The sequence below is a fragment of the Phoca vitulina genome, unplaced genomic scaffold (assembly GCF_004348235.1).
Source record: "Phoca vitulina isolate PV1807 unplaced genomic scaffold, GSC_HSeal_1.0 scaffold112, whole genome shotgun sequence".
Lineage (NCBI taxonomy): Eukaryota > Metazoa > Chordata > Mammalia > Carnivora > Phocidae > Phoca > Phoca vitulina.
The window spans coordinates 75,617-103,319 of NW_022589815.1; positions in this window are offsets into that span (position 1 = coordinate 75,617).

Genomic DNA, 27,703 nt, shown 5'->3' on the forward strand with positions numbered 1-27,703 from the left:
GTTCATCAGCAATATTGGTCTGTAATTCTCCTTTTGATGAGGTCTTTGCCTGGTTTTGTGATCAGGGTAATGCTGGCCTCATAGAAGGAGTTTGGAATTTTTCCTTCTGTTTCTATTTTTTCAAACAGCTTCAGGAGAATAGGTATTATTTCTTCTTTAAATGTTTGGTAGAATTCCCCTGGGAAGCCATCTGGCCCTGGACTTGTTTTTTGGGAGTTTTTTGATTACTGCTTCAATTTCCTTACTAGTTATTGGTCTATTCAGATTGTCTATTTCTTCCTGTTTCAGTCTTGGTAGTTTGTAAGTTTCCAGGAATGCATCTATTTCTTCCAGGTTGCTTAATTTTTTGGCATATAGTTGCTGGTAATAATTACTAATAATTGTTTCTATTTCCTTGGTGTTAGTTGTGATCTCTCCTCTTTCATTCATGATTTTATTAATTTCAGTCCTTTCTCATTTCTCTTGGAGAACTGTGGCCAGAAGTTTATTGATCTTATTAATTCTGTCAAGGAACCACCTTCTAGTTTCACTGATCTCTTCTACTTTGTCTGGTTTCTATTTCATTGTTCTCTGTTCTAATCTTTATTATTTCTCTTCCCCTTCTTCATTTAGGCATTATTCCCTGTTCTTTCTCCAGCTCCTTTAGGTGTAAGGTTAGTTGTACTTTTGGGATTTTTAAAATTTTTTGAAAGAGGCTTGGATGGCTATGTGTTTCCCTCTTAGGACAACCTTTGCAGTATCCCATAGGTTTTGGACAGATGTGTTTTCATTCTCATTGGCTTCCATGAGTTGTTTAAGTTCTTCTTTCATTTCCTGGTTGACCCAGTCATTCTTTAGCAAGATGCTCTTTAATTTCTAAGTGTTTAAATTCCTTTCAAATTTTTTCTTGTGATTGAGTTCCAGTTTCAGGGCATTGTGGTCTGATAAAATGCAGGGAATAGAGGAGCAAGATGGTGGAGGAGTAGGAGACCTAAATTTCATCTGGCCCCAGGAATTCAGCTAGATAGGGATCAAACCATTCTGAACACCTACAGACTCAACAGGAGATCGAAGAAAAGAATAGAATCAACTCCATAACAGAAAAGCTACCACTCTATGGAAGGTAGGATGTGAGGAGAATTGAATCCAAGGTGATATTTGGGAAGATAAAACACAGTGGGAGGGAGCCTCCTCAGCTGGTTACCGGCAAGTGATTGAGCAGCAGAGCACAAAATCAGAACTTTTAGAATCTGCTCCACTTAGGGATGTCACTCTAGTGGCTAAACGGGGGGATGGAACCCTCACTGGGACAGTGTGGTCGCAGGACCCTCAGGGTCACAGAAAGACCAGTGGTGCCTGAGTGCAGCAGAACTCCCAGGCATTGGAGCAGGGAAGCCAGCTGCAAAGACAGAGCAAGGAATGGGCTCTCAGCTCAGGGCTGCCATAAACTGTGATCCATGGCACAGTCGGGACACTACTCTTCCAGCAGGGACCCAACAAGTGGCAGATCCAGGGAGACTCCCCTTCCTCCCTCAGGGGGAGTGGCACGGGAGTACACCGCAGGAAACTTCTGGGTTTGGAGACTCCAAATGGGGTCGTGTGCCAGAGATAGAAATGCTTGGGCACAGGCCAGGTGTGCATGGATTGTGGCCAGATACCAAGGAGACAGGAGTCATTGACTGCTTTTCTCTGGGTGCTCACTGAAGAGTGGGGCTCCAAGTTCTCAGCTCCTCCAAGGTGGAAATTTGGAGACCACCATTTTCATTCTCGTCCTCCAAAGCTGTATTGAAAGTATTCAGGGAACAAAAGCTACCGTGAGCAAACCCGAGCCGATTACTTAGCCTGGCCCCTGGTAAGGGTGGGGCAATTCCGCCTTGGGCAAACATATTTGAGAATCACTACAACAGGCCCCTCCCCAAGAAGATCAGTAAGAACATCCAACCAAGACCAAGTTTACCAATCAATGAGAACTGCAGAACTCCAGCACTAGGGGAATTCACCACATAGATCTCATGGCTTTTTGTCCCATGATTCTTTAGTCTTTCAAAGTTAATTTTTCAAAATTTCTTTATTTTTTCTTTTTCTATTTTTTTTTGAATTTTTCTTTTCCCCTTTTTCAACCAAAATCTTTTCTTATCAATCCCTTTTTTAAAAAATATTTTTTAATTTTCATTTTTAGAGTCATATTCCATTCCTTCATTGTAGTTCAACCTACTTTGTGTGTGTGTGTGTGTGTGTGTGTGTGTGTGTATGTTTTTCTCTCTTTAAAATTTTGGGATACAATTTCTTCCAAAAAACCAAAATATATACTAAATCTCTAGTGTATGGCTTTGTTCTAGTCTCCTGCTTGATCACATTCTCTTCTCCTTTTTTTTTTAATTTTTCTTCTTTCAACCAACTTCTTATCAATCCCTTTTTAAAAATCTTTTATAATTTTCATCTTTACAATCATATTCCATCCCTTCATCGTATTTACCCTTATTTCTGTACATATATAAGTTTTTCTTTCTTTAAAATTTTGGGAGGCAGTTTCTTCTAACAGACCAAATATGCCCCAAATCTAGTGTGTGGCTCTGATCTATTCACCAGTCTGATCATATTCTTTTTTTTTCCTTTCCCTTTCTTTTTCCCCCAGTTTCGTGTGTCTTCTGATTTGTTTAGTGTATATTTTTCTGGGGTCGTTCTTTCCCTTTTAGTATTTGGTTCTCCCATTCATCTATCCTCCTCTGGACAAAATGACAAGATGGAAAAACTCACCTCAAAAAAAGAATAAGAGAGAGTACCAATTACCTGGGACCTAATCAATATGGACATTAGTAACATGTGGGAACTAGAGTTCAGAATGATGATTATAAAGATACTAGCTGGGCTTGGAAAAGCATAGAACATACTAGAGAATCCCTTTCTGGAGGAATAAAAGAACTAAAATCTAACCAAGTCGAAATCATATGGCTATTGATTAGGTGCAATAAAAAAATGGGAGGCTCTAACTGCTAAGATAAATGAGGCAGAAGAGAGAATTAGTTATATAGAAGACCAAATGATGGAGAATAAAGAATTTGAGAAGAGAGATAAACAACTACTGGATCATGAGGGGAGAATTCAAGAGGTAAGTGATACCATAAGATGAAACATATTAGAATAATTGGGATCCCAGAAGAAGAAGAAAGAGAAAGAGGGGCAGAAGGTATATTGGAGCAAATTATAGTACAGAATTTCCCTAATCTGGGGAAGGAAACAGACATCAAAATCCAGGAGGAACAGAGAACCCCCCTCAAAATCAAAAAAATATAGGTCAACACCCTGACATCTAATAGTAAAACTTACAAGTCTCAGAGATAAAGAGAAAATCCTGAAAGCAGCTCGGGACAAGAGGTCTGTAAGCTACAATGGTAGAAACATTAGATTGGCAGCAGACCTATCCACAGAGACCTGGCAGGCGAGAAAGGACTGGCATGTTATATTCAGAGCACTAAATGAGAAAAATATGCAACCAAGAATATTATGTCCAGCTAGGCTGTCATTGAAAATAAACAAACAAAAACTAAAAGAATCTGCGAGGGGCGCCTGGGTGGCTCAGTCGTTGAGCGTCTGCCTTTGGCTCAGGTCATGATCCGAGGGTCCTGGGATCGAGCCCCGCATCGGGCTCCCTGCTCTGCGGGAAGCCTGTTTCTCCCTCTCCCACTCCCCCTACTTGTGTTCCCTCTCTCGCTGTCTCTCTCTGTCAAATAAAATCTTAAAAAAAAAAAAAAAAAAGAACCTGCAAACACCAAACCAGCCCTACAAGAAATATTGAAAGGGGGTCCTCTAAGTCAAGACAGAGCCTAAAAGTAACATAGACCAGAAAGGAACAGAGACAATAAACAGTAACAGTCACCTTACAGGCAATACAGTGGCACTAAATTCATATCTTTCAATAGTTACCCTGAATGTAAATGGGCCAAATGTCCCAACCAAAAGACACAGGGTATCAGATTGGATAAAAAAAACAAGACACATCGATATGCTGTCTGCAAGAGACTCATTTTAGACCCAAAGACACCTCCAGATTGAAAGTGAGGGGGTGGAAAACCATTTACTATGCTAATGGACATCAAAAGAAAGCTGAGGTGGCAATCCTTATATCAGGCAAATTAGATTTTAAACCAAAGACTATAATAAGAGATGAGGACGGACACTATATCATACCTAAAGGGTCTATCCAACAAGAAGATCTAACAATTGTAACCATCTATGCCCTTAACATGGGAGCAGCAAATTATATAAGCCAGTTAATAACAAAACCAAAGAAACACATTGACAACAATACAATAATAGTAGGGGACTTTAACACGTCCCTCACTCAAATGGACAGATCATCTAAGCAAAAGATCAACAAGGAAATGAAGGTTTTAAGTCAGACACTGTACCAGATGGACTTCACAGATATATTCAGAACATCCCATCCCAAAGCAACAGAATACACATTCTTCTCTAGTGCCCATGGAACATTCTCCAGAATAGACCACATCATGTGTCATATATCAGGTCTCAACTGGTACCAAAAGATTGGGATCATTCCTTGCATATTTTTGGATGACAATGTTTTGAAACTAGAACTCAATCACAAGAAGAAAGTTGGAAAGAACTAAAATACATGGAGGATAAAATGCATCCTGCTAAAGAATGAATGGCTTAACAGGAAATTAAAGAAGAATTTTAAAAATTCATGGAAACCAGTGAAAATGAAAACACAACTGTTCAAAATCATTGGGATGCAGCAAAGACGGTCCTAAGAGGAAAGTATATAGCAATACAAGCCTTCCTCAAGAAACAAGAAAGGTCTCAAATACACAGCCTAACCCTACACCTAAAGGAGCTGGAGAAAGAACAGCAAATAAAGACTAAACCCAGGAGGAGAAGAGAAATAATAAAGATCAGAGCAGAAATCAATGAAATAAAAACCAAAAGAACAGTAGAACAGATCAATGAAACTAGAAGCGGATTCTTTGAAAGAATTAATAAGATTGAAAAACCCCTGCCAGACTTAACAAAAAGAGAAGAGAAAGGACCCAAATAAACAAAATAATGAATGAAAGAGTGGATATCACAACCAACACCAAAGAAATACAATTATAAGGACATATTAGGAGCAACTATATGCCAGCAAATTAGATAATCTGGAAAAATTGGATGCATTCCTAGAGACGTATAAACTACCAAAACTGAACCAGGAAGAAATAGAAAACCTGAACAGACCCATAACCCTAAGAAAATTGAAGCAGCAATCAAAAAACTCCCAAAAAACAAGAGCCCAGGGCCAGATGGCTTCCCCGGGGAATTTACCAAACATTTAAAGAAGAATTAATACCTATTCTTCTGAAGCTGTTTCAATGAATTGAAATGGAAGGAAAATTTCCAAACTCATTTTATGAGGCCAGAATTACCTTGATCCCAAAACCAGACAAAGACCCCTCAAAAAGGAGAACTACAGACCAATATCGCTGATGAACATGGATGCAAAAATACTCACCAAAATACTAGCCAATAGGATCCAACAGTACATTAAAAGGATTATTCACCACGACCAAGTGGGATTTATCCCTGGGCTGCAAGGTTGGTTCAACATCTGCAAATCAATCAATATGATATGATACATTAATAAAAGAAAGAACAAGGACCATAAGATCCTCAATAGATGCAGAACAAGCATTTGACAAAGTACAGAATCCTTTCTGGATTAAAACTTCTCACAGTGTAGGATAGAGGATACATACCTCAATATCATAAAAGCCATCTATGAAAAGCCCACAGCGAATATCATAGTCAATGGGGAAAAACTGAGAGCTTTTCCCCTAATGTCAGGAACATGGCAGGGATGTCCACTATCACCACTGCTGTTCAACATAGTACTAGAAGTCCTAGCCTCAGCAATCAGACAACAACAACAACAACAACAAAGTCATCCAAATAGGCAGAGAACTGAAACTCTCACTTTTTGCAGATGATATGATACTTTATGTGGAAAACCCAAAAGACTCCACCTCAAAACTGCTAGAACTCATACAGGAATTCAGTAAAGTGGCTGGATATAAAATCAATGCACAGAAATCAGTAGCATTTCTATACACCAACAACAAGACAGAAGAAAAAAAAAATTAAGAAGTCGATCCCATTTACAATTGCACCCAAACCATAAGATACCTAGGAATAAATCTAACCAAAGAAGCAAAGGATCTATACTCAGAAAACTATAGAATACTCATGAAAGAAATTGAGGAAGACACAAGGAAATGGAAAAACGTTCCATGCTCATGGAATGGAAGAACAAATATTGTGAAAATGTCTATGCTACCCAGAGCAAGCTACACATTTAAATCAATCCCTATCAAAATACCATCAACTTTTTCAAAGAAATAGAACAAATAATCCTAAAATTTGTATAGAACCAGAAAAGACCCCAAATAGGCAGAGGAGTGTTGAAAAAGAAAACCAAAGCCAGTGGCATCACAATTCCGGACTTCAAGCTCTACTACAAAGCTGTAATCATCAAGACAGTATGGTACTGGCACAAAAACAGACACATAGATCAATGGAACAGAATAGAGAGCCCAGAAATGGACCCTCAATTCTATGGTCAACTAATCTTCAACAAAGCAGGAAAGAATGTCCAATGGAAAAAAGACAGTCTCTTCAAGAAATGGTGTTGGGAAAAATAGCCACATGCAGAAGAATGAAACTGGACCATTTCCTTACACCACACACAAAAATAGACTCAAAACTGATGAAAGACCTAAGTGTGAGACAGGAATCCATCAAAATCCTTGAGGAGAACACAGGCAGCAGCTGTGTGTGACCTCAGCTGCAGCAACATCTTCCTAGATACATCGCCAAAGGCAAGGGAAACAAGGGCAAAAATGAACTATTGGGACTTTATTACGATAAAATCTTTTGCACAGCAATGGAAACAGTCAAGAAAACCAAAAGACAACTGACAGAATGGGAGAAGATATTTGCAAATTTATCTGATAAAGGGCTAGTATCCAAAACCTATAAAGAATTTATCAAACTCAACACCCAAAGAACAATTAATCCAATCAAAAACTGGGCAGAAGACATGAACAGACATTTCTGCAAAGACATCCAAATGGCCAACAGACACATGAAAAAGTGCTCAACATCACTCGGCATCAGGGAAATACAAATCAAAACCTCAGTGAGATACCACCTCACGCCAGTCAGAATGGCTAAAATTAACAAGTCAGGAAATGACAGATGTTGGTAAGGATGCAGAGGAAGGGGAACCCTCCTACACTGTTGTTGGGAATGCAAGCTGGTGAACCACTCTGGAAAACAGTATGGAGGTTCCTCAAAAAGTTGAAAATAGAGCTACCATACCACCCAGCAATTGCACTACTGGGTATTTACCCTGAAGATCCAAACGTAGTGATCCGAAGGGGCACATGCACCCCGATGTTTATAACAGCAATGTCCACAATAGCCAAACTATAGAAAGAGCCTAGATGTCCATCAACAGATGAATGGATAAAGAAGATTATATATATATATATATATATATATATATATATATATATATACACACAATGGTATATTATGCAGCCATAAAAAAAAATGAGATCTTCCCGTTTGCAATGACGTGGATGGAATGAGAGGGTATTATGCTAAGCAAAATAAGTCAATCAGAGAAAGACAAGTATCATATGATCTCACTGATATCAGGAATTTTAGAAACAAGACAGAGGATCATAAGGGAAGGGAGGGAAAAATGAAACAAGACAAAACCAGAGAGGGAGACAAACCATAAGAGACTCTTAATCTCAGGAAACAAACTGAGGGTTGCTGGAGTGGAGGGGGTGGGAGGCATGGGGTTATGCACATTGGCTTATGAACATTGGGGAGGGTAGGTACTATGGTGAGCACTGTGAATTGTGTAAGACTGAAGAATCACAGACTTGTACCCCTGAAACAAATAAAACATTATGCTAATAAAAAAATTTAAAAAATTAAAAGGATTATTCACCACCACTAAGTGGGATGTAATCCTGGGCTGCGAGGGTTGTTCAACACTTGCAAATGAATCAACATAGTACATCACATTAATAAAAGAAAGGACAAAAACCATACGATCCTCTCAATTGATGAAGAAAAAGTATTTGACATAGTACAGCATTCTTTCATGATTAAAACTCTCCACAGCGTAGGGATAGAGGGAACCTACCTCGATATCACAAAAGCTATCAACGAGAAGCCCAAAGTGAAAATCATTCTCAATGGGGAAAAACAGAACTTTTCCCCTAAGGTCAGGAACATGGCCGGGATGTCCACTATCACCACTTTAATTCAAAATAGTACTTGAAGTCCTAGCTTCAGCAATCAGAGAACAACAACAAAAAAATAAAGGCACTCAAATCAGCAAACAAGAAGTCAAACTCTCACTGTTAGCAGATGACATGATATTGTATGTGGAAAAACCCAAAAGACTCAACCCCAAAATGGCTAGAACTCATAATAATTCAGCAATGTGGCAGGATATAAAATCAATGCATGGAAATAAGTTGCATTTCTATACACTAACAATGAGACAGAAGAAAGAGAAACGAAGGAGTTGATCCCATTTACCATGGCATGAAAACCATAAGATACCTGAAAATAAACCTAACCAAAGAGGCAAAGGATCTGTACTCAGAAAATTATAGAATACTCATGAAAAAAATGAGGAAGACACAAAGAAATGGAAAAATGGTCCATGCTCTTGGTTTGGAAGAATAAATATTTTTAAAATATCATGCTACCTAGAGCAATCTATACATTCAATGCAATCCATATCAAAGTACCATCAACTTGTTTCACAGAGCTGGAAGAAGTAATCCTAAAATTTGTGTGGAACCAGAAAAGAACCCGAATAGCCAGAGGAATGTTGAAAAAGAAAACCAAAGTTGGTGGCATCACAGTCCTGGAATTCAAGCTCTATTACAAAGCTGTAATCATCAAGACAGTATGATACTGGCACAAAAACAGATACACAATCAATGGAACAGAATAGAGAACCCAAAAATGGATCCTCAACTCTATGGTCCGCTAATCTTCGACAAAGCAGAAAGAATACCAAATGGAAAAATGACTGTCTCTTCAACAAATGGTTTTGTAATAATTGGACAGCCACATGTAGAAGAATGAAACTGGTCCATTTTCTTACATCATACACAAAAATAAGCTCAAATTGAACGAAAGACCTAAATGTGAGACAGGAATCCATTAGAATCCTAGAAGAGAACACAGGCACCAACTCTTTAACCTCGGCCACAGCAATTTCTTGCTAGACATGTCTTTAAAGGCAAGGGAAACAAAGGTAAAAATGAACTATTGGGACTTCATCATGATAAAAACTTCTGCACAACAAAGGAAAGAGTTGACAAAACCAAAAGACAACTGACAGAATGGGAGAAGATATTTGCAAATGTCTTATCTGATAAAGGACTAGTATCCAAAATCTATAAAGAACTTATCAAACTCAACACCCAAAGAACAAATAATCCAGTCAAGAAATGGACAGAAGACATGAACAGATATTTCTCCAAAGAAGACATACAAATTGCCAACAGACGCACAAAAAAAGTTCCACGTCACTCAGAATCAGGGAAATACAAATCAAAACCACAATGAGATACCACCTCACACCAGTCAGAATGGCTAAAATTAACAAGACAGGAAAAAACAAATGTTGGTAAGGATATGGAGAAAGGGGAACTCTCTTACACTGTTGGTGGGAATCCAAGCTGGTGCAGCCACTCTGGAAACCAGTATTGAGATACCTCCAAAAGTTGAAATTAGAGCTACCCTATGACCTAGAAACTGCACTACTAGGAATTTACACCAAATATACAAATGTAGTGATTGAAGGGGTACCTGTACCCCAATGTTTATAGCAGCATTGTCCACAATAAGCAGACTATGGTAAGAGCCCAGATGTTCATTAACAGATTAATGGATTAAGATGATGTTATACATATATATATAATGGAAAACTACTCAGTTATCAAAAAGTGAAATCTTGCTATTTGCAGTGACATGGATGGAACTAGAGGGTATTGTGCTAAGGAAAATAAGTCAGAGAAAGGCAATTATCATATGATCTCACTCATATGTGGAATTTTAAAAGGAAACAGAGGATCATAGGGGAAGAGAGGGAAAAATAAAAGAACAGGAAATCAGAGAGGGAGACAAACCATAAGAGACTCTTAATAATTGGAAACAAACTGAGGGTTGCTGGTGGGATGTTTGGTGGGGGGATGGGGTAACTGGGTAATGGACATTAAGGTGGGAACATGATGTAATGAGTACTGGGTATTTTATAAGACTGATGAATTCCTGACCTCTACCTCTGAAACTAATAGTACATTTTATGTTAATTAATTGAATTTAAATTAAATAAGTAATTTTTTTGAAAAGTAATTTCCTTGATTATTTGTAACCATGAGTATACTCATTTAAGTATACTTCAAATAAGTGCTTATTTGAAGACTATTCTCTATTTAGAAAGTAAGCAAAGCACAAATAAATGTAGCTGGAATTGACCATAAGAATATAGAAAAGATTAGCAGCTTCATTAATATTAACTCCAAGTTTAGAACAAAGTAAAGGTTTGTTTCAGATTTAATTAGTGGTGAGTGGCTTTTAATCTGAGTATTAGTTTTGTATGTCTAGATCATAAATCTCTACAAAAACATTTAATCAGTGACTCAATTCCAAGAAATCAAGTTTCTTTTTGTGACAATGTGCATTACAGAATTATTAATTAAATTATAGGTGAGAGGAAATTAGGTATAGTTCTCAAATACCTCAGAAGACAGAATATAATTAATTACAAGTAACTTCAACAAAGGACCTTTAAAAAGCAGCGTAAACTATCCTGGGCTGTCAAGGCAAAAGGAAAAGCAGTGTTTTTTGTTTTGTTTTTGTTTTTGTTTTTTTCTATATATGCAAGACAAGAGTAAGAAAAGAACCTTTCCAAACAGCACCTTCACTGGGAACAAATGATGGCATAATTACATCATATAGAAGCTTTCATCCATGCTAAAACTTTTTCAGCAAATATTGGAGGGACACAGATTTAATCCCATCTCTATAGTCTTTCCCCAACACTACTCAATTTCTAGCAAATTCCAGCTAAATTCTTTTCCATAACTGAATTAACTAAAGATCATTTTAGATATCAACATTGGCAAGACTGGCAAATTTTCTAACTTGTTTAGGCAATAAAGTTACGTTCACATAACAATTCTTTATTTACTTCATCATGTTATTTTCATAAAATCCATGTATCTCAGAATCATGGAGCCAGGAGAGGAAGGGGTAGAGTAACATACATTGCTACAATTAATTATTTTTGCTTTGTCTACTCTTGGCCTTAATGTTGTCAGCAGGTTTCACCCAAGAACAATTAAGAAACATTCTCCTTTAAGACTGCATTACTCTTTACTTAGAGCATTCAGGATCATGATTAATCTAAAAAGCTTATTTCATAAAAGATGTCATGCTAACATATCACTATCTTCTCAACAATATTTTCTTTCATAATTGGAGATGCTACCCAGAATGGAGGTTCAAATTTTACTTTATGCACCCCTGAAGCTTCCCTATGTTATTTGGTTCCTCTCCAAATCCTTTTTCAGCTGCATATGTGTCCACTTCATGTCAGTAAATAAGTGCCAGTGCCAACTAAAAGAAAGCTAATTAGAGTTACGTGCAAAAGAGGTCTTTGAAGAGTAAATTTTCTCTGTATTAAATTCTGAATGGACACTTAGACAAATATACTATTTTCTTCCAGTAACCACCACCCCTAAATTCCAGATTCCGAAAAAAGAGCTGGGGAATTTTAGCGGGATACACAGACTCAAATGTTGGCACAGTAAGTGGAGAACAAGGGGAATGCTACTAATCTCTGGGCCATCTGTTTCCCAGACTGAGAGAATGAGGCCCCACCAGCTGGAGTCCATCAGTCACATAACATTGCAATCAGGACACAAGGCTCTATTAAAGTGATTGCCCTATTTTAATTGACAAATTAAATTGTCAAAACTTAATTGTATCACTTCAGGAAAGATGAGGGGGCCAGGGCAGCAGTGAGCCAATCATTTTTACATAAGTGCTTAAGCTAATAAATTCAAATATCTTGCAATATTTATATTTTGTTCACAGGCAAGCATCCCTAACACCTGCAGTTATTGGATAATCTCAATTTTTTTCTAATCAATTGGCATTCCATATGTAAAATTTAATACAAATACAGTTACATACAACTTTAGAATATTTTATTAACATTTATGATTATCAGAACTTTCTTATAAAGTTTTTATTTATTTATTTGACACACAGAGAGAGAGAAAGGGAGAAAGCAAGCACAAGCAGGGGGAGAGGCCGGCAGGGGAGAAGCAGACCCCCCATTGAGCAAGGGGCTCGATCCCAGGGCTCTGGGATCATGATCTGAGCCAAAACAGCCACTTAACCAACTGAGTCACCCTGGCTCCGCAATTATCGGGACTTCTAAAATGACTTCAAGAAATTAATCACCTGGGGAAACAGAAAAAAGATTTTTGACAGGAACAGATTATTCCTTTACGAAATTAAGACAGTAAACAATATGCTTCCTGTGAAATATCAGGAGAGTATTTTCTGACTTCTCTGGATATATCTTAAGTAGTTGAAAACATGCCTATTCCTATGAATCTACCAATAAAATGGTAATTTTATTAAATCTTTTGAGCCTGAGACATGGATAATTAAAGACTGTGCCAATAAAATTCTAAGGGGAGAGCTGAAGCCTCAGACAGTAAAGTAAGCTAACCATGGGAGGATCCAATTGGCTTATTAAACTCAGGACACATTTAGCATCTCCTCCAGCTGCCCTGGAGAGACAAATCAGAGCAGGAAGAAAATGAGTAGCTTACATTTGAAACATGTATGTCTTATAACATCAAAAAGTGATATTTGTCTACATTAAGAAAACAAATTTACATTTCTCTGCCTCTTTTTTTTTTTTTTTTTTTTTTTTTGTAATTTATTAGTTTCAGGGGTAGAACCACCCCTGCAGCACAGGAATAAATCCCACTTGGTAGTGGTGAATAATCCTTTTAATGTACTATTGGATCCTATTAGCTATTATCTTGTTGGGAATTTCTGTATCCATGTTCATCAGGGCTATTGATCTGTAATTTTCCTTTTTGATGAGGTCTTTGTCTGGTTTTGAGATCAAGGTAAACCTGGACTCATAGTATGAGTTTTCATTCCATTTCCATGCTTCTAAACAATAAAGCCTCATTAATTTAGAGTCTAGTTAGAAATCAGCTGGAGGATAATTTCACTTCAATTGGAGTTTACCTTTTCAATCCTGTAAGAGTATAGAGAAGTATTAATCAGAGTTCCGAAACACAACCAGTAGGATAGATAGATACAGATGATAGATATAGATATAGATAGATAGATGATAGATAGATGATAGATAGATAGATAGATAGATGATAGATAGATATAGATGGTATAGATATAGATATAGATGGAAAGGTATTTATTATGAGATTATTATTACTATGTTTGTGCTGTTATGGAGGCTGAAAAGTCCCACCATCTGCCAACAACAAACTGGAGACCCAAGAAACCTGGTGGTGTAGTTCCAGTCTATGTCCAATGGCCTGAGAACCAGGGGATCTGATAGTGTAAATCCCAGTCCAAGGTCAGGAAAAGACAATTTCCCAGCTCAAACAGCCAGGTGGGCAAGAAAGGAATAAACCCAACCTCCCATCACATTTTAGTCTATTCAGGCCCTCCGTGGATTGGATGATGCTCACCCACATTGAGGAGGGCAATGTACTTCCACCAATCCACCAATTGAAATCTCATTTGGAAACACCCTTACAGATGCATCCATAAGTAATGTTTAATCTGGGTACCCCATGGTCCAGTCATGTTGACACATAAAATTAACCATCACAACAGAAAACTATATAAAATCCAATGCCTTAAGCTCTAGGCATTCTTTCACAGTGTGACCTTGCAAGTCATTTGGTTTCTCTAGTCATCAGTTTTCTCATCCATAAAATTAGTGGAGTGGACTGGGTAATTATTATGGGCCCTTGATTTTCTAATAATCTACAACTCTAAACTCTAAGACCAATTTTTTTCTAAACCAAACCACAGGAAACCTAGAAGACCCTCTGGTAATCTCAGGTTTGCTGAGTAAGCCAAACTTCAATTAGAAAGTTCAATCTAAAAGGGTTAGTATCCAAAGTCTATAAAGAATTTATCAAACTCAACACCTAAAAATAAAAAAATAAAAAAAATCCAGTCAAGAAATGGGCAGAAGACATGAACAGACATATCTCCAAAGACACACAAATGGCTAACAGACAAATGAAAAAATGCTCAACATCACTTGACATCAGGGAAATACAAATCAAAACTGCAATGAGATACCACCTCACACCAGTCAGAATGGCTAAAATTAACAACTCAGGAAACAACAGATGTTGGTGAGGATGCAGAGAAAGGGAAACCCTCTTATACTGTAGGTGAGAATGCAAACTGGTGCAGCCATTCTGGAAAATAGTATGGAGATTCCTCAAAAAGTTAAAAATACAATGACCCTATGACCCAGCAATGGAATTACTAGGTATTTATCCAAAGGGTACAAGTTTAGTGATTCGAATGGGCACATGCACCCCAATGTTCATAGCATCACTATCATCAATAGCCAAATTATGGAAAGAGTCCAGATGTCCATCAACAGATGAATGGATAAAGATGTGGTATATATAGATAATGGAATATTACTCAACCATCAAAAAGAATTAAAGCTTATCATTTGCAACGACCTGGAAGGAACTAGAGGGTATTATGCTAAACAAAATAAGTCAGTCAGGGGAAGACAAATACCATATGATTCCACTCACATGTGGAATTTAAGAAACAAAACAGATGAATACAGAGGAGGGGAAGGAAAAACAAAAGATAAAAACAGAGAGAGAGGCCAAACAGAAGAGACTCATAACTATAGGAAACAAACTGAGGGTTGCTGGAGGGGAGGTGGGTGGGGAGATGGGGTAATTGGGGAATGGATATTAAGGAGGTCACCAGATGTAATAAGCACTGGGTGTTATATGCAACTGATTAATCACTAAATTCTACTCCTGAAACAAATAATATACTATATGTTAACAAACTTGAATTTAAATTAAAAAAAAAAAAGATAATAGGAGCGCCTGGGTGGGGTCGTGATCCCAGGTCCTGGGATCAAGCCCTACATCAGGCTCCCTGCTCCATGGGAAGCCTGCTTCTCCCTCTCCCACTCCCCCTGCTTGTGTTCCCTCTATCGCTGTGTCTCTGTCAAATAAATAAATAAAATCTTTAAAAAAAAGAGATAATAAAGAGAAAAAGTGGTAAAAAAAAAAAAAAAGTTCAATCTAGGGGGACCTAGGTGGCTCAGTTGCTTAAGCATCTGCCTTCGGGGGCGCCTGGGTGGCTCAGTTGGTTAAGCGACTGCCTTCGGCTCAGGTCATGATCCTGGAGTCCTGGGATCGAGTCCCGCATCGGGCTCCCTGCTCAGCAGGGAGTCTGCTTCTCCCTCTGACCCTCCTCCCTCTCATGCTCTCTGTCTCTCATTCTCTCTCTCTCAAATAAATAAATAAAATCTTTAAAAAAAAAAAAAAAAGCATCTGCCTTCGGCTCAGGTCATGATCTCAGGGTCCTGGGATTGAGCCCAACATGGGGCTCCCTGCTCAGGAGAAGTCTGCTTCTCCCTCTCCCCCTGCCCCTTCCCCCTGCTCATTTGCTCTCTCTCTCATAAATAAATAAAATCTTTTTTAAAAGTTCAATCTAATTAAGAATCTAATCACTTAAGGCATGTTAACATGAAAATTGTTTGAATTCAAGTACTTGGGGCAGGAATAACTCTAATCTTTATTGATGATACAGCTGAGAAATAATAATTAAGCAAAATTACCTTTATGAAACCATGTACTAAGACTCACAAAATGCACTTAAAAGAGAGCTAAGTCATAAAAAATGGAGTTCATCCTGCTAATTAATAGTAGCTTCCTGAAATGTAGGATTATGTTAAGAAGAAATTTCAAGCCCTTACTTTGACTCTATGGGAAGAGATGTTACAATCAACTGGCCCTGTATGCCATGGACGAGAGGGGGTCTATAGTAGCAAACATGTTCTATTATCTTTACATAGAACTTAATTCCCACATAATTCTAGAAAATTTAATTATTTAATTTGTTAGTCTATAGAATAGAAAACGACTTAGAAAATAGGGAGAGGGGTTGCCAAATTTGGTCCACTACTAACTGTAAATGTTAGCAGCTAACAGTAAGAATATAAACATAAAGATGACTGTAGTCATAGATCAGAATTACAATATGGTGACAAATTAGGACATTTTATATAAGGTACACTAGTCCTTCTAACCACAGCAAGCCAGGTCTGAAAAAGTCATTCTATTATGTTCACTTTGGTAATTGATATGACATTGGTGGCCCTAAGTTATCAGGAAAGGGGTAGAATAGTGTTCACTATATTTTGATAAATAAAATCCAAATTCCCGGGCTTTGTATATCAGGCCTAATTCATATCCTTCTCCAGATACCTAAAACTGAATCTCCACCTATACAAATGTGTTGGTGTTCTTAATGTCCGGAATTCTTTCAGCTCAGAGCATTTTAAAAAGTTTCATCTGCCTGTAATACCTTCCCTCATTTGAGTGACTACATCTTAGCTGCCCTTCATAACTTGACTCCAAGGTTTAATACCTCTAAGATGCATTTCTTGGCACCATCCCACCATCTCATCACACTCCACAATACCACACTTGACCCTAGTGTGAGATCATAACTCTTGCCCTCTGCCACCTTGGTAACAAGTTCATACCTCAGTCATAGCACCGACGACAGTATACTGTCATCACTGGTTGTATGATCTTGCTCTCTGAATTAGATTATGAACTTACTCAGATCAAGGGACTGACATTATTCAACTCTTCTCAGTAAGCAGGAAGCCCACAAATGCTGTACTTATTAAATGAATCAAAATTAAAACAGTCCACAAGATTTAGGGATTTTCAAAATTTTGTAGTATTTACACATTTGCCATATATAAGATTATGAATATTTAAGTTCATTGATCTGTTAAAGTTGGCTCAACAAAACTTTTACTAGGAAGTATTTTGCTAAGTTTCTTCTGGTCATCTGAGGCTGTTAAAATCCCTGTGCTGAAAAGCATTCTAAAATGAATTCTTTGTCCTAATCTGAACATTCCACAATTGTTCTAAGTTGCTAAATTATAGTATAAAAGCACAAAGTGATAATACTTTTTTCATTAATTCATTCCAAAACCACTTAATGAGTAACTATCATGTGTCAGGTACTATGCTAGGCCCTAGAGATGTACTAGTAGGATGACCACAAATTTTGCCCTCATAAAGATTACAAGCCATTTATGCTCTCTCTTAATTGAAAAAAAAATAACAAAACAAAATGCATACAGTGACAGAAGTACTTTGAATTCAAATAGCTCATTGCTTTCAACAGCCTTAGAAAATTACAAATATCAGAAGAACTCTTCTGTGAAATATCATTGTTCCAAGTTTATAGATGAGACAATTGAGGCTCTGAAATGTGTAAATATCCCAAGGTCACATAGCTGAAGGGTTGTGGGGCAAGGATTCCAAATCCAGGAGAATATGCTTTCAAAGACTGTTCATTTTCCCAATCCTCGTAGTCCATTCATGATTATATGGGAAAAAAAACTGATCCATATATATGTATAGTGTGACATATTTGTAAGGATATTTTTATACTCTGATAAGTTTCTTGGAACTAATTGGTTTCACCTTCACTACTTTGTATCTCAAAGATTAGAAATAACCAATTTGGCAATGATACTTATTTTCTAAGGCATATAGCTGTTCACACATTTTCTATAAATACCTAACAAGTTGTTCAATGAGAATGTTATCTCCAGTTTCCTGTATTGTCTTTAATCACAGTATGAGACTTCATAATCAGTTGGCTAATACTCTTATGTCTTTCTCTTTTTTTCTTTTATAAAATAAATTATTTCTTCACATAAACAACATTAAGGCTGTAACAGAATGTAAGATATACTTTTCATGTCTAAATCTGGTATCTAATTATTTTTAACTGGCAAATATTTTCTGAATTTGCTGACCCTTAGCTCCACTTTGACTCTTTTTGAAAGAGTGTCATTAAATATTTCCTTATTTGCATAAAGTTCCACACACTACACTTAAGGATCAATATTTAATTTATATATTTTATATATAGTCTTAAACACATATTTCTTTATTTACATATGCCTGGCTAGGCTCATTAGCATATTTTGTGGTCTGTACTGAGGAGGCTGACTTTTACTAGCTATAACAAGTAACCCATTTACTTTTGCTTTCCGTATCCACTTCCCCTTTTAAAGGGAATTCTTTGTTCATAGACCAACTGAAAAAAAAGTGACATGGAGCTGTTTCTTGGGCAAGGTTGCCCACATACTGTACTCTGTGTTTTCTCCTTGCTCCCCTCTCCCCATAAGATTATATCAGGTTTGGGCACTAGGTCCAAAAGCACCCAGTGAGGAAACTGCCAATGACCAATTTATATTTCAGACAAAGGGATAATTGGCTTCCCTTTATCCTACAGACAAGTAGTAATATATATAAATATCAGGTACTATAATGAAACAAGAAATACCCCTATAAGGTTACCTTCTCGAATAAACACACCAGCCACATAACAGTGTCTCTAACATTCTACAGAGGCCAAAACTCACAAGAGAACTTATTGCAGCTTAGAGATACTTTAGACCCATATCACATATGCCTTCAAATGAAGAATGTGCCTCAGCTTTTGATGATAATCATCAGAAACACCAGACTGTAAATTGAGACTTACTGGCTTTAACATCACCTACTCTAATCTTTGCACATTCTAGAGGGAATGCCCACATAAACTGCTTTCTGTCCATGCCCCAAACATCAAACTATTGCTGTGGTTATTTATCATTCTCAGGTATATCAATCCATTGAGAATGCCTTACAAAGCTAAAAAATATGCACTTATATTTGAGCTGTGAGTAAACTAATGGATTCATACTAGGTACAAAGAAGTTTCAGATATACAGATGACCAACACGTTCATTAAAATATTATCAACATCACTAATCAGGGAAATGTAAATCAAAACCACAATCCTTATCAAAATCACTATATTTTTTCATAGGAACAGAAAAACCCATCCTAAAATTCATACAGAATCTCATGTGACTCGCAGAAACAATCTTTAAAAAGAACAAAACTGGAGGACACACTTACTAATTTCAAAATTTACTACAGAGATACAGTAATCAATAGCGTGACAGTGGCATAAAGGCAAACATATGTACCAATGTAATAGAATAAAGAGACCAGAGATAAACCATTACATATATGGTCAAATGATTTTTGACAAAGATTCCAAAATATTAAATGGAGAAAGGATAATGTTTTCAACTATTGTTGCTGGAAAAACTGATTTCCACAAGCAAAAGAATGAAGTTGGACCCTTACCCAACACCTTATTACTTACCTAATAAAAACAATTAACTCAAAATGGATAAAGGACCTAAGTGTAAGAACTAATTCAATAAAATTCTTAGATGAAAACATAGGACAAAAACTTTATGACTTCGGATTTAGGAGTAACTTTTGGGATAAAACACCTAAGGCACAGAGAACAAAAGAAAAATTGGAAAAAAAATATGCAATAAAAAACAGTGTACAGACTAAAAAAGGCAACCCAAAGAATGGAACAAAATATTAGCAAAATATATATCTGATAAGGGATTAAAATCCAGAACATTAAGAGAAAACCTAATACTCAACAACAACAAAAACAACCTGATTAAAAAATGAACAAAGAATTTGAATAGACATTTTCCAAATAAGATATATTAATGGCCAATTATCACATAAAAAGATGCTCAATATTACTAATCATTAGAAAAATGAGAATCAAAACTACTATGTGATATCACCTCACACCCGTTAAGGTGGCTACGATGAAAAAGAAAAAAAACAGAGAACAAGTATTGGCAAGAATATGAAGATCTTGGAATTATTGTGCACTGTCTAATCAGCAAACCCTGAGGTGGCGAATGAAAAGATTACTCCAGACAACTTAGTAGGAGAAAGGAGAGGGCCTGGGGACCAGACGCTCTTTTGGCAAAAGGTCCCGAGCCAGACTCTGTCTCCACCTTTATTGTGAATGTTATCAATACAACAAGGGAATAGGAAAAACAAGAAGGAATGTGAAGCTGTAATAATCAAGACAGTGGCATAGGAAGTATCATGTGAATAGAACAAGCTGTGCTCCTGATGGGCATGCAGACAGGGAGTGTGTGGAGTTCATGACCTCCTAAGATAAATGTTTTTCCTAAGTCAAGCATTTACTCCCTGGATGAGTACATTGAGCCCCAACAAGGATCCAGCTGTTTTCAGTCCTGAAACTCTAAAGGAGGCCCAGTTTTCTGGACACTCTTTCTTTGCTTTTCAATTAGTCTCACCCAGGGAGGCATATGTTTATTAAGTCTTATCTAGCCAGGCATTATGAATTCCCAAAGTGCACACTTAGTGGGAATGTAAAATGTACAGCCACTATGGAAAACAGTATGATGGTTTCTCAAAAAATTAAAAATGCAATTGCCACATGATAGTGAAAGTCCACCACCGTATATACACAAAAGAAGTAAAAGTTGGGTATTGAAAAGATGTGCACATCCATGTTAGTAGCAGTATTATTCACAATAGATTAAGCATGTAAGCAAATCAAATGTCAATCAACAGAAATATGGATAAGCAAATGTGGTATATATACACAGTGAAGAATTTTTCAGGCTTAAAAAGGAAGGAAAGAAATGCTACAATTAGCTAAAACATTTATGAAACTTGAGGACATTATGCTGAGTGAAATAAGCCAGTCACAAAATACAAGTATATAGGATTTCATATAATTAAGGTACTTAGAGAAGTCAAAATCATACAAAGACAAAGTAAAATGTTGGTTGCAAGGAGCTGGGTGGAAGGGAGAATACAGCTATAGCTAATGAATACAGACTTGCAGTTTTACAAAATGAAAAAAATGTTATGAGGTTATGGGGGTATATGGTGATGTAAGTTACACAACAATATGAATATACTTAACATCACTGATCTGTACACTTAAAAATGGTTAAAATGGCAAATTTTTTGTAATGTGTATTTTACAATTAAAATTCTAAAAATTGTAACAAATAAGAAAAAAAATGTATACGAAATGAGATAATGTCTTTCTAGATAAAATTGAGGGATTTTTTTTTCGACAACAGACCTTGACCTAAAGGAAACACCTAAGGGAGATTTAAAATTGAAATAAAATGTGCTAAACAAAAATATGAAAACATATGAAATCACACAAATCACAGATAAATATATAGACACACATATTAAACAATACTGTAAAGATGTTATAAAAATTACCTTTTACCCTAAATAAAAGTTAATACATAAAAATTTAGTGAATAAATACAAATTAAAGAATCACACTCTGACTACAAGAACACAAAGAGTGAAGGGAAAAGTAAATGTAATATATTTTTAAATTAAATTAATTTAAATTTACATTCAAATAATTAACATATAGTGTATTACTAGTTTCAGAGGTAGAGTTCAGTGATTCATCAGTTGTGTATAACACCAAGTGCTCATTACATCACATGCCCATCACCCAGTTACCCCATCCCGCCACCCACCTCCCTTCCAGCAACCATCAGTTTGTTTCCTATGGTTAAAAGTCTCTTATGGTTTATCTCTGCCTCTGATTTTGTCTTGTTTTATATTTCCTTCCCTTCCTCTATAGTCCTCTGTTTTGTTTCTTAAATTCCACATAGAGTGAAATCATATGATAATTGTCTTTCTGTAATCGACATATTTCACTTAGCATAATACCCACTAGTTACATCCACATCATTGCAAATGGCAAGATTTCATTTTTTTTTTGATGGATGAGGATTACTCCATTATATATATATATATATCACATTTTCTTTATCCATTCATCTAACATTTATCAATGGGCATCTGGACTCTTTCCACAGTTTGCCTATTGTGGACATTGCTGCTATAAACATTGGGGGTACAGGTGCCCTTCAGATTACTGTATTTGTATCTTTGGGGTAAATACCTAGTAGAGCAAATGCTGGGTCATAGGGTACCTCTATTTTTAAAATTTTTAGGAAACTCCATACCATTTTCAAGAGTGGCTGTTCCAGGTTGCATTCCCACCAACAGTGTAATAAGGTTCCCCTTTCTCCACATCCTCTCCAACATTTGTTGTTTCCTGACATGTTAATTTTAGCCACTCTGACTGGTGTGAGGTGATATCTCATTGTAGTTTTGATTTGTATTTCCCTGATGCCGAGTGAGGTGGAACAATTTTTCACGTGTCTGTTAGCCATGTGTATGTATTCTTTAAAAAAGTGTCTGTTCATGCCTTCTGTCCATTTCTTGAGAGGATTATTTGTTCTTTGGCTGTTGAGCTTGATATGTTCTTTTATACCTTGACACTAGCCCTTTACTTGATAAAGTGTTTGCAAATATCTTCTCCCATTCCGTATGTTGTCTTTTGGTTTTGTCAACTGTTTCCTTTCCTGTGCAGAAGGTTTTTATCTTGATGAAGTCCCAATAGCTCATTTTTGCCTTTGTTTCCCTTGCATTTGGAGACGTGTCTAGCAAGAAGTTGCTGTGGCCAAGGTCAAAGTGGTTGCTGCCTGTGTTCTCTTCTAGGATTTTGATGGATTCCTGTCTCACATTTAGGTCTTTCACCTATTTTGAGTTTATTTTTATGTATGGTGTAAGAAAATGGACCAGTTTCATTCTTCTGCATGTGGCTGTCCAATTATCACACCATTTGTTGAAGAGACTGTCTTTTTTCAATTGGTTATTTTTTCCAGCTTTGTTGAAGATTAGTTGAGCATAGAGCTGAGGGTCCATTTCTGAGTTCTCTATTATATTCCATTGATCTATATGTCTGTTCTTGTGCTAGTACCACACTGTCTTAGTGATAACAGCTTTAAAATAAAGCTTGTAGTTCCGGATTATGATGTCAACAGCTTTGGTTTTCTTTTTCAACATTCCTCTGGCTATTCAGGGTCTTTTCTGATTCCATACAAATTTTAAGATTGTTTGTTCCAGCACTTTGAAAAATGTCATTGGAATTTTGATCGGGATGGCATTGAAGGTATAGATTGCTCTGGGTAGCATAGACATTTTAACAATGTTTCTTCTTCTGATCCAAGAGCACGGAATGTTTTTTCCATCTTTTTGTGTCTTCTTCAATTTCTTTCATGAGTGCTTTGTAGTTCCTAGAGTATAGATCCTTTACCTCTTTGGATAGGTTTATTCCGAGGTATCTTATCGTTTTTGGTGCTATAGTAAATGGAATTGTTTTTCTAATATCACTTTCTAGAGTTGCGTTGTTAGTGTATAAGAAAGGAACTGATTTCTGTGCATTGATTTTGTATCCTACCAGATTACTGAATTGCTTTATGAGTTCTAGTAATTTAGGGGTGGAGTCTTTTGGGTTTTCCACAGAAAGGATCATGTCATCTGCAAAGAGAGAGAATCTGAATTCTTCTTTGCCAATTTGAATATTTTTCTTTCTTTCTGTTGTCTGATTGCTGTTGCTAGGACTTCTAGTACTATGTTGAATAATAGTGGTGAGAGTGAGCATCATTGTCGTGTTCCTGATCTTAAGGGAAAGACTCTGTTTTTCCCCATTGAGGATGATATTCACTGTGGGTTTTTCATAGATGGATTTTATGAACTTGAGGAATGTTCCCTCTATCCTTATACTCTGAAGAGTTTTAATCAGGAAAGAAAGATTTACTTTGTCAAATGCTTTTTCTGCATCAATTGAGAGGACTATATGATTCTTCTCTCTCCTCTTATTAATGTGATCTATCACATTGATTGATTTGCGAATATATTTTTTTAAAGATTTTATTTATTTGACAGAGAGAGACACAGCGAGAGAGGAAACACAAGCAGGGGGAGTGGGAGAGGGAGAAGCAGGCTTCCCGCTGAGCAGGGAGCCCGATGTGGGACTCGGTCCCAGGAACCTGAGACCATGACCTGAGCTGAAGGCAGACACTTAACAACTGAGCCACCCAGGCGCCCTGATTTGCGAATATTGAACCACCCTTGCATCCCGGGGATAAATCCCACTTGGTTGTGCTGGATGATCCTTTTAATGTATTGTTGGACCCTATTACCTAGGATTCTGTTGAGGATTTTGGGATCCATATTCATCAGGGATATCAATCTGAAATTCTCCTTTTTGATGGGGTCTTTGCCTGGTTTGGGGATTAAGGTAATCCTGGCCTCATAGAATGAGTCTGGAAGCTTTCCTTCTGTTTCTATTTTCTGAATTAGCTTCAGGAGAATAGGTACTATTTCTTCTTTGAATATTTGGTAGAATTCCCCAGGGAATCCATCAGGCCCTGGACTCTTGTTTTTTGGGAGGTTTTTGATCACTGCTTCAATTTCTTTACTGCTAATTGGCCTATTCAGGTTGTCAATTTCTTCCAGTTTCAGACTTGGGATTGTATAGGTTTCCAGAAAGGCATCCATTTCATTCCACATTGCTCAGTTTATTGGCACATAGTTGTTGATAATAAATTCTAATAATTGTTCCTATTTGCTTGGTGTTAGTCGTTTTCTCTCCCCTTTCATTCCTCATTTTATTAATTTGGGTCCTTTCTCTTTTCTTTTGGATAGGTCTGGTCAGTGGTTTTTCGATCTTATTAATTCTTTCAAAGAACCAGCTTCTAGTTTCGTTGATCTGATCTACTGTGTTTCTGGTTCCTATTTCATTGATCTCTTCTCTAATCTGAATTATTTCTCTTTTAATGCGTGGCTTAGGCATTGTTTGTTGCTTTCTCTCTAGTCTTTAAGGTGTAAAGTTAGTTGGTGAATTTGGGATTTTTCTATTTTTTTGAGTGAGGCTTGGATGGCTATATATTTCCCCCTTAGGACCACTTTTGCAGTATCCCATAGGTTTTAGACTGATGTGTTTTCTTTCTTATTGGTTTCCATGAATTGTTTAAGTTCTTCTTTGATTTCTTGGTTGACCCAAACATTCTTGAGCACAGTGGTCTTTAGCTTCCAAGTGTTTGAATTTCTTCCAATTTTTTTTTTTCTTGTGATTGAGTTCCCGTTTTAAAGCATTATGGTCTGAGAATATGCAGGGGATGATCTCAATTTTTGTATCGCTTGAGACCTGGTTTGTGACCTAGTATGTGGTCTATTCTGGAGAAAGTTCCATGTGCACTCGAGAAGAATGAGTATTCTGTTGTTTTTGGGTGGAATGTTCTGTATATATCTATGAGATCCATCTGGTCATGTGTGTCATTCAATGCTCTTGTTTCTTTGTTGATTTTCTGCTTAGATGATCTGTACATTGCTGAGAGTGGAGTATTGAGGTCTCCTACAATTAACGTATTGTTATCAATATGACTCATTATTTTGGTTAACAGTTGGCTTATGTAGATAGCTGCTCCCATGTTCGGGGTGTAGATATTTACAATTCTTCAGTCTTCATGTTGGATAGACCCTTTAAGAATGATATAGTGTCCTTCTGTGTTTCTAACTACAGTCTTTAGCTTAAAATCTAATTTGTCTGATATAAGAATTGCTACCCCAGCTTTTTCTTGAGGTCCGTTGCCATGGAAGATAGATCTCCATCCCTTCACTTCCAATCTGGATGCATCTTTAGGTTCAAAATGAGTCTCTTGTAAACAGCATATGGATGGGTCCTGTCTTTTTATCCAATCTGCAACCCTGTGCTGTTTTATGGGAGCATTTAGGCTGGTCATGTTGAGAGTGATTTTTCAAAGATATGAATTTATTGTCATCATGTTGCCTGTGAAGACATTGTTTTTATAGACTGTCCCTGTAAATTTCTGTTGTATATCACTCTTGGTATCTTTCTCCTTTTATAGAAACCCCCTTAATATTTCTTGCGGGGCCGGCTTAGTGGTCACATATTCTTTCAGTTTCTGCCGGTCGTGGAAGCTCTGCATCTCTCCATCCATTCTAAATGAAAGCCTTGCTGGATAAAGTATTCTTGGCTGCATGTTCTTCTCATTTAGTATCGTGAATATATCTTGCCAGGGTTTTCTGGCTTGCCAGGTCTCTGTGGATAGGTCTGACGTTATTCTGATGTTCTTCCCTCTGTATGTAATGAATCTCTTCCCCCTAACTTCCCTTAAGATGGTTTCCTTGGTTCTAAGATTTGTGAGTTTTACTATTATATGCTGGGGCTTTGGCCTGTTTTCCTTGATCTTGGGAGGAGGTTCCTCTCTTCCTCTAGGACAGGAATGTTTGTTTCATCCCCCAGATTAGGGAAGTTCTCAGGTACGATTTGCTCAAATATATCTTTTAGTCCTTTCTCTCTCTCCACCTGCTCAGGGTTTCCAATAATTCTGACATTGCAGCATTTCATGGTGTCACTTATTTCTCTGATTCTATTTTAATGGATTTTGAGTTGTTTTCCCCTGCCCTCCTCTTTTTCCTTCTTTTCTATTATTTGGTTTTCTAGATCACTAATTTGTTCTTCTGCCTTGCCTACCTTGGCTGTTAGAGTATCTAATTAGATTGGATCTCATTGAAAACATTTTTACGTTCTGCCAATTCAGCTTTCATTTCTGCCCTTAGAGACTCTATGTTGCCATTAATCGATTTCTCCATTTTAGCTATCATCTTCACAATTCCTAGCCTGAATTCCATCTCTGACATCTTGGTTATACCTTAATCCATTTGTAAATCAGTGGCATAAGTCATAGTCTCTGATTCTTTCCTATTTTGGGGGTTACTCTTCCGGCATTCTGTTGAGGGGTGGTTGAGGGAATGTACAGAGTCCAAATTATTGACCACAACCCAAGCAAGATGCACCTGTTTTCTAGGGACCTTAGGGTTGCTGGCCTCTTGTTTTCCCAGCCTGTCTTCTGGGGTAGGAGCCTGCCAAGCTGTTACTCAGGCAACCTTGTTTGGGCAGAGTGCCCTGCCTACTGTGGTGGGGGATAGGCTCAGTATAAACAGGGTTTTGGGGGCATCTCTGTTGGCTTTCCCTGGTGGCTTTCCGCATCTCTCCCGAGAGTCAGAGCAGAAGATACCGTTTCCAACCCTCTGCCTCAGAGCAGAGAGATCGCAGTTTGTTCTTCAGTGAGCTCTCCAGGCCACACTAACTCCGTTTCTGTCTGTGCTGCTATAAACTGTGGCTTCCTGGGTTGTGCACCCTTCAGCAGCACTCCCAGTCCTCGCCTCCAGGTTGGGGCATGTCTCTGCCCTTTATGCTTCTAAAACCTCCAGTTACCCCAAGTTTGCACGCTCGCCCCCCCCACACTCCGGGTTTCCATCCAGGGGGCTGCCCTAAAGTCCTTTCTCCATCTCTATTGCTATGCGAGTGTGTGCCCCGTCCCCAGCGCATGAGACTTTGGACCACTGGCAGTGCAGGATCCTGATGGCTCGGCTCCCTCCCCTTTCTGTTAATCCTCCGATATCTGTGCTCAGAATCACGGCTCACCACTTCAAATCTCAAAACCAACCTCTTGGGAAGTGGTGTTTGTAGAGATCCATATCTATCTTCT